This window comes from Anopheles marshallii, chromosome X (genome assembly GCF_943734725.1).
Source record: "Anopheles marshallii chromosome X, idAnoMarsDA_429_01, whole genome shotgun sequence".
Lineage (NCBI taxonomy): Eukaryota > Metazoa > Arthropoda > Insecta > Diptera > Culicidae > Anopheles > Anopheles marshallii.
In genome coordinates, this window is record NC_071325.1 from 12989985 (window position 1) to 12997832 (window position 7848).

Genomic DNA, 7848 nt, shown 5'->3' on the forward strand with positions numbered 1-7848 from the left:
ACACGCGCAATGGGAAACCATGGTGGAAGGCCGATCGGTTTTCCCCGAGTGTATCAATTCTCCTTGGGTCGAATGTCTCGGGCAGGGTTTATTGGAATGTACACAGCATGTAATTGTCATGAGGATGGAACGAAACGAAAATCAAGGGGAGTCGTTGCGCAATGTTACACCTATTGATTGCACTTTTGGGAAAATGGTAGAAGAAGTTGATATTATTTTATAAATTTCAAACAAGCACCTTAACCAAGCAACGAGGTTACTTCACCCATAAGTCGTCATTTCCTTTATCATTAGTGTCTCTGCAACATTAGCAACATCTGAAGAGAGATCAGAGTTACTTTTTCCTTTTAAAAATGAACAAACTTTGGAGTTTTCTCCAAACAAACTTTGGAACGAGTTTTCTGCCAAATAGTGGCGAGCTCAGGAATTTTGTTGTATATTGAAGCTATCAACAGCGATACCGCGAACAGTATAATAGTATAATAGTAACTAAAAAACAGTCAGGTAGTTCCTCTCAGAGATTTTTTTGTTCAAAGTAGGACGGCAGGTTCGACGACCACACCAAAGCTAAGAAGTTTTAAAAGGCGACGCATACGTCAGATATACACTATTAGGCATCTACAATATCTTTTCCAATTCGGAGAGAGGTTAGAGTGTTCTAATATATCCTCGTATGTGCTGACATTTGAGGCCACGTCAACGTATAAATCAGCAGATTCTGCAGGTGAAGCTCGAGGGCAACCTGTACGGAAGATTGGTCTTATGGGATATTGTACAGGTCCTGTCGTGTGGGATTGACGCCATTATGAAATACGTCTATCCCTCAGAAAAAATGGCCAAAGTAAAATAGTTTGGGTCAGACAGTCTAAGGATAACGTCTTACCAAAGATCGTCAATCCTCTCAATGGTGCTCAGAAGCGAAAGACATTTTTATTGGGCAATCCTCAAACGAAGGATCAAATCTCCTTATTTCAATGTCCAATTGGAGTGAGTTAACCGGTAACTCTCAATTAATTCGATTGAGGATTTTACTGAAGATCAATGCGATGAAGTTGAAGATATGTTCGACGAAGGCGCTATTTTGCAATAAGACCTGCCTCAGAAGATCATCATCAGTTAAAGGTGACGATATTTAGGTACTTGCGGAATTGTGCTACATTTGTACATTCTTAACTGCAAATAATATCTTAAGCTGTCAAGTACGGTATTCTGGGAAATTTGACTTATATGGGAACAATAAACACCTACGATCCAGAAGACTCTACCAAAGAATTGAAATACAGCTGTGCTATGTCTGCATGTTGTCCATGTCCGCATGTTCGTATGTTAAAATGTGACTTTTGAGTCGGAGAGGCTTAACAACCTTCAATCTTTAATCTATACGCGAATCATACCTTCCCGAACACGACGAGAGTGCCATGGGTAGCTGTTTTTGTTGAAGTCGCGATCATTTCGAACGCCTGACATTTAACCAATGCTCATCGTATTTATCGTCTTAGTATGGATAAATGTACCCAAAAGGCCTATCGCTGACGTAAATATCTTAACGGACCATCCGGCGTAGGTTCTGAGAACTGAGGAGTTGTTAGTCCGTAGGTGCTTCGACGAATTGGGTAGTGCCCTGGGTGTGGTGCCTCCTGCATACGAGTAGGCTCCCTTGGTTAAGGATTCTACGGGATCTCTATGAAGATTCTCTCCTCCGACAAGCTTAAAGAATGACGAGTCTTGGAAAATGTTGGTGAAGGATGCCTGATTCTTAAGAACATCTCAGGGAGTATTTGTGAGTGTGGTAAATGGAGTTGCTAGATAAGCTGCTTGACGGAAAAGACATCTTAGCTCGTTCAAATAGTTCACTCGACCTGCCCATCGAGATCGCTTACCCAATGCTTCTATATTCGACAGGTTCAACCTGCCAGATTCTAGATCGCTCCAGCTACGTTACATGCCCTTAAATTTGCGTTATATGTCGTTCAATCTGAATGACAAGACGTTCAACGAACGTCATTCAACCTGCATCACAGCACGTTTAGTTACTTTAACATTTAATGTATAATTTTTTCATTTCAAATAACTGATCGAACTGTACAGGTTTAGTTCTTGTGAGCTAACTCTAATCCTAACGATGACTTATGCCCAAGATACGATGGTAATCGCTACCTTACCACGAGAAAGATAGCATTATGAAAGTATGACCCAGATTAGTTGCAGTTTGAATAAGAAATTCGTAATTTACGTTCATGTCTAACGCGTTGTAAATGTTTTAAAACTAATTCTAACATCGAACAACATATTTTATGTGCTAAAAGTCAGTCTCAACAAACGTCATCCATTTTTATTTATGTTCCGGTTTACTAAACGATTTAAAAAAAAGAAAACATCGCGAGATGCACTAATTACCATGCAGACGATAAGATGCAACAGTACCCATTTACAGGTGTTTCCACCTTCATGTCGATTGTCACGTTTAAGATCCAGGCGTGAAAATCGAGATAGAAAAACAAACAAGTCATACCGCTTGTTTCCCCGCTATCGACCGATGCGTCATCTTCGCCGATGAAGAAAAACGAGGGGAAAACAGGCAAAAATGCTCAAAGCAAGGCAAAAGCGCAACAGTTGGCCTTTCATAACGATGTAAGAAAACGAAGATGACCCTTTGCCGCTTTAATGGCCAAACTCCCGTACGCCACCCAAGGGCACATCCAGTTCACGGTGGTATAAATTTGATTGTACATTTTTATTTATACTTCGGCGGCGTTGCAAGCATAATAAAAACAAACCCACCATTTTACGCAGCAAACATCTGAATACGCTCCAGTTGGGTGGGTGAAACGAATTTAATCACTTTTGCCCCCCCCAATACCCATGCCACGTAATGGGGGCAGCAGTACAGCACGGATCTAAATATTATTATTTTCGTATCCTTCATCATTTGGTAATTACCGCGAAGATTTACCGGAAGGTGTACTGACACTGGCTTACGGATTTGTTTATCCCTCGTTATTATAAACAGTAAGCAAAAGGAAATATTGGCTTTTATTTAACGAAAGCAAAATATTGGTCAGCGTGTAAGCCCCAGGTCACGATCAAGTCTTTATGGCTGTACTAATTTAGCTTGAACGGGGTTGGTACCAAATAAACAAAGAAAAATCCACCCCCAAAAAAATAGTACACAATTTTAAACCCTTTTGCGCCTGGCAGTATGCAATGTTTGCTGGGGAAATTTTTAACATTAACTCCACTACGCTTCAAACGTGCAATTTGCATCATTTTGTTATGAACAGTTTTGTTATCACCATGTATCTTACCTACAGTCTTTGCAGCAGCCACTTGTTCACGTGCGATCTTCGAAATGTTGTGTCTGATTGACACTTTACCACTCTTTAGGCACGGAAATAAACACTACAAGCGAGATACTTAGCACCACTGTTCCGTTAACTTCTTCGTTACTCCATCAAGCAATGCAGCCCTGGTATCTGAACCGGAAGCGTGATTGTTTGATTGTGTGGGTGCACGTGTTGTTTGAGATCTTGGAAGTATCTTCAAACCGTACGGCTAACGCTACCACAACACACCGCCACAAATTGGACACTTCCGGGATGTGCGCGTAAAACGCACGATGGCAGCATACCAAGCTGACCCGCAATGCTACCGTGCTACTGCGTCGGCGGAGATACTAAGCACAACTGATCGGTTTTTCATGGCAGACATGGCCAACGCTACCGGGTTGCCCATGCGGTAGAGATTTCACACGCTCTGCAGAAAATTCACTCCCTTTTGCTGCGCTCGGTATCAAACGGTCTGGTTGGACCTTCCGCGCATCGATAGCCCTCCCTTCGGTCCTTTAAACATAGTCACAGCTCGTTGTTGTTACCGCTTTTCTGTCCCCGCCACCGCTCTCATGTATCCCCACCCCCACCTATCGCACCCCTCTATCCTACCCTCCAACGTATCAATCGAGATGTCAATGGCAGCGAATGAATTGTAATGCTTGTGCGTTGTATCGAACGGTCCAGTGTGGAGTAAAAGAGTTCGTGCCGGGGAGAGGTGGTGGGGGGGGGGGGGGGGGGGGGGTGGTAGGTGGCCAAAAGTGACAGGGGTGAGTGGAGAAAAGCGGTTCACTCTTACACTCTACGGTGCGGAGATAAAAATAGTCTTCCACACAAACCCGAACCGCTCGAGCGGAGCGGAGAACGACGATGATGCCGACGGCGTCGATGATGCCGACCCGTTCCACTCGTCGAAAACCCCCAACCGAAACGATACTGGGAACCGTTGGTGTGAGTGAATCCGCACGGGTAGCGAAGGATCGCCGGCACTAGGTGGTAATGTGCGGCCCGAGTTCAAACCTCGCAATGCGCAACCGACTTCAAACAAAACAAAACACAAACTCCCCTGCCGATGCCATCTTCACTGCGGTAAGACGGTTTGGTTGTCATATGTAGTGTTTGGGCATAATCTTCGCTACGGCGAACAATAGTATGTGGGGACTATGTTCGGGGAGTAGGCGAGAGGTGTTTGTTTGGAGTACATCGAGAAAGACACAGCCATAGAGAATGAGGCGAGACAGACAGACGAGGAAAGAAGAGTCGAAGGAGAATTAAGGTGGAACGTACTAGACAGCGGAGATGACAACAATATCTGGATGATGACTTACGGATGCTGCTGTGCTGAGTTGCTGTTACGAGTTTCCACTGGATGCCTTAGCTATCTATATGTGTCCTAAGTTTTATCACACGTTCAAGTTGTGCTGCATCTTAGATGGATGTCTTTCTCAATTAAAAATTAGTATAGACTACAGTACTACGCTACAGTAGAGTAGAACACGAGAGGCGTATAATGCTCGTTAATCGTACAATATATTGTGTGAAGTACCCGTCAATAGAAATGGGCCTAGCTACGTTTATTTGCTTTGGCGTTACACTAAGAGATTGTCTATTTAAGCACTAGCACCAAACACCACCGAATACACACGCACATCGATGACGGGAGCTTCGCTATCACTAGTCGTGACGGATGGTGTCTAATGCAGCAGAGCACTGCGACCGGACGCTAGCGGATGGCATCCTCACTCCGTGCCGAGGGCAGGATTGCTGACCAGTTGGCAAACCTATTGGCCGCACCACGTAGCAGGATATGGCTGGTACGATGCAGCTACCCGCCTTGTCAACACTGTTCGGTTTTACCACGTGAGCAATACCCGATGAACGATGCAACAGCGCATCACATCGCGACACTGAAAGCCCACGCAGGTGACGAAGCCACTGCATGTATGGGAGCCGTCTATGGTGATGTGTGTGTGCGGTTTTTCGGCTCGGGATCGGCATCGAGTGCTGGCGAAGGGATCATATGACCTCGATCCTACAACTAAACGGTAGCAACGCCATCACGCAAGAACCAAGGACAAGGAAGCTGTAAGGTATTCTGTGCCTTTTGCCTGTTTTGCACCGTGCTCTCCGGAGTTCCTGGCCGCAGAGCTCATCTGGCTAGGGATACGGGTTGACCCAGTTGAAGCAGTGGGTTCCAACGTATTCTCATCCACTCTCACGGTCTCTCGCTGTATTTTCTGATCGATGTGGAGTGCAGAGATGGAAAAATAAGATGTATTTGCCATCGAATGTTTTCAGGTCCGGAAGTCAAAGTTTGCATTTTTTGGAGAATATCCCCGTTGAAGAATAATTGTTTCAATGTCTAGCCTGAAGATACCATCTTCTGGAGCGTAGACTACATCGTCCAAGAATTCCATTACATCTGGTAAGAATATGGTGGATGCTGGAATCGCTCACCCTCATAAACTCTACACTCACTCTCGCGAAGAGGAGCTGCTGTCCCACTTCTAGCGGAAGTTCCTAAGAACGATAAGGACATCTAACGCCGGCGCAGTACCGTCCATTCTATCGTGTTGGAGCTCCACTGTAGAACAGGAGTAGTGAGTACCGCTAGTGCATTTGCCCTAGATGCGTTATCACACACACTCGCTCACCGAGTGCTGTCCGCAAACAAGCTTTTGTGCCAGAGCCTTCCACCGCAAGAGGATTTTTCCACCCGGACACTTGAGCATTAGCAATCAACTATAACGAGGCTTGATTTGTGTACTTGCTCGATATGGGCTTTTGTTATGGATACTTCTGGTCCAAATTGCAACTGCCCAACTCCCCTGTTTTCGACCGCTTTCTGCACACACCCTTTTTCAATCCCTCTCCTTCTTCTCCCCTGCAGAGCACCGGACTCAAATTTCGACTGTAATGCCCGAGAAAAGAGGATTACAATATGTATGAACGTTCGGAAAGCGGAGAGTTCGGATCTGTTTTAGCAAAATAAAACAAAAGTCTGACTACAGGTCTTGCCCATTTTTAGTACGATAAGTCTGTTTATTTGTAAATCGCGAATGGCCGTCGTTGAGTTTGTATAGACTTTAATTTATTTCGTTTCTTTTGTGTTATTCGATAATATTCTCTACCGGAAAATGGCTGTTCGATTTTGTTGTGTGTGTGTGTGTTTGTGTTTGTGTTAAAAGTATCCGAGTAACGTACGCATAGTATACACAGATAAAAGAACATCGAAGCCTAGACATCCGATAGCATGTAATCGGGTTTGTTGAGTTTTTGTTTTGTTAAATCTTTCGAAAACACGCTTGTCTAACGCTCACTCCCCCTCTCCCAAACGGCCCAAACCGGATGGGTGAGTTCCGAACGGAGTGTTTTTGTTTTTTTTTAAAGTAGTTTTTGCTTTATAATATTTAAAAATGGCACAACTTAGCAGAAATTGGTTCTTCGTTTTTCTCCCATCGTTCCCCAAACTTTACGCACGCACGAGTAATATGCTTGTAATATGTAACAAACAAGATGTAATAGGTGGTTGCCGTTTGTAACCGATCGACACTGCAACCAAACGGAACAAATTCCCTCTCTCGCCTTCTCTTTATCTTTCTCTCTCTTTCCTCTCTTTTACTTAGAGCGTTTCCTCTTTGCGTTAATGTCATTTGTTGCAATTTATTTTTTTGTTTCTTCTTCGTTTTTTTTTTGTTTGGTAGCAAGAAGCGAGAGGGAGATAATAAATTTTTGATGAATCAAAACGGAATTAAAAAACACTGTAACAGCTTCGTTTTCTACACGTGAATCTTACTTATTACTAAAAAACGGAAAGGTGGAGTGTGTGTGTGTTTTTTTTTACTTTTTGATTGAATGTGTCAGTTTTTGTTCATTGGGTACTGTACCGTATATCGCAAATAGTGAGCGTGACAGAGAGATTAGCATGAGATGAAAATACGGCTAGATGCGGTTTATTTTTTTATTTGTTTGTTTCGTCGCCCGCACTGGAACGGTCGACCGCGAACGATTTCAAAAACAAAAACCTGGAAAGAACACACGAAATTCGGCCCGCTAATTATGGTTTCGGGGCATATACAACGATTAATAGCTTTAAAGAGATTAATAGGTTGGAGGCGTGTACATGGGTATGCGATTCCGCTTGTTCACGTTTTGTGTTCTACGCAGATGAGAAGAGAATGTACCGTCAGGATCAGAATGCTTCACATACTTAAATAAGCGTTTGTTTTTGTTTCTTAATCCGTCTACAGCTAGTTATAATATACCAACCTCCCAAAAAAAAAAACCCCATCAAATATGATGCAGGAAGTTCGAAAGGTACCATATTTCCTCGAATAATTATCCCCGAATTTGACAACGAAAAAAGAACAAACGGGCGCAAAACAAAGCAATCGGGGAGTCCCACTGCCACTTCGCCCGAAATTGTAGGTGAATAATGAAAGCGCCAACCACCGGCAACAAAGCGACCGTTTTGTCGGATGATGTCAGCACGGAAGAATTTCCGCATTTTCCGCAAGCAAAG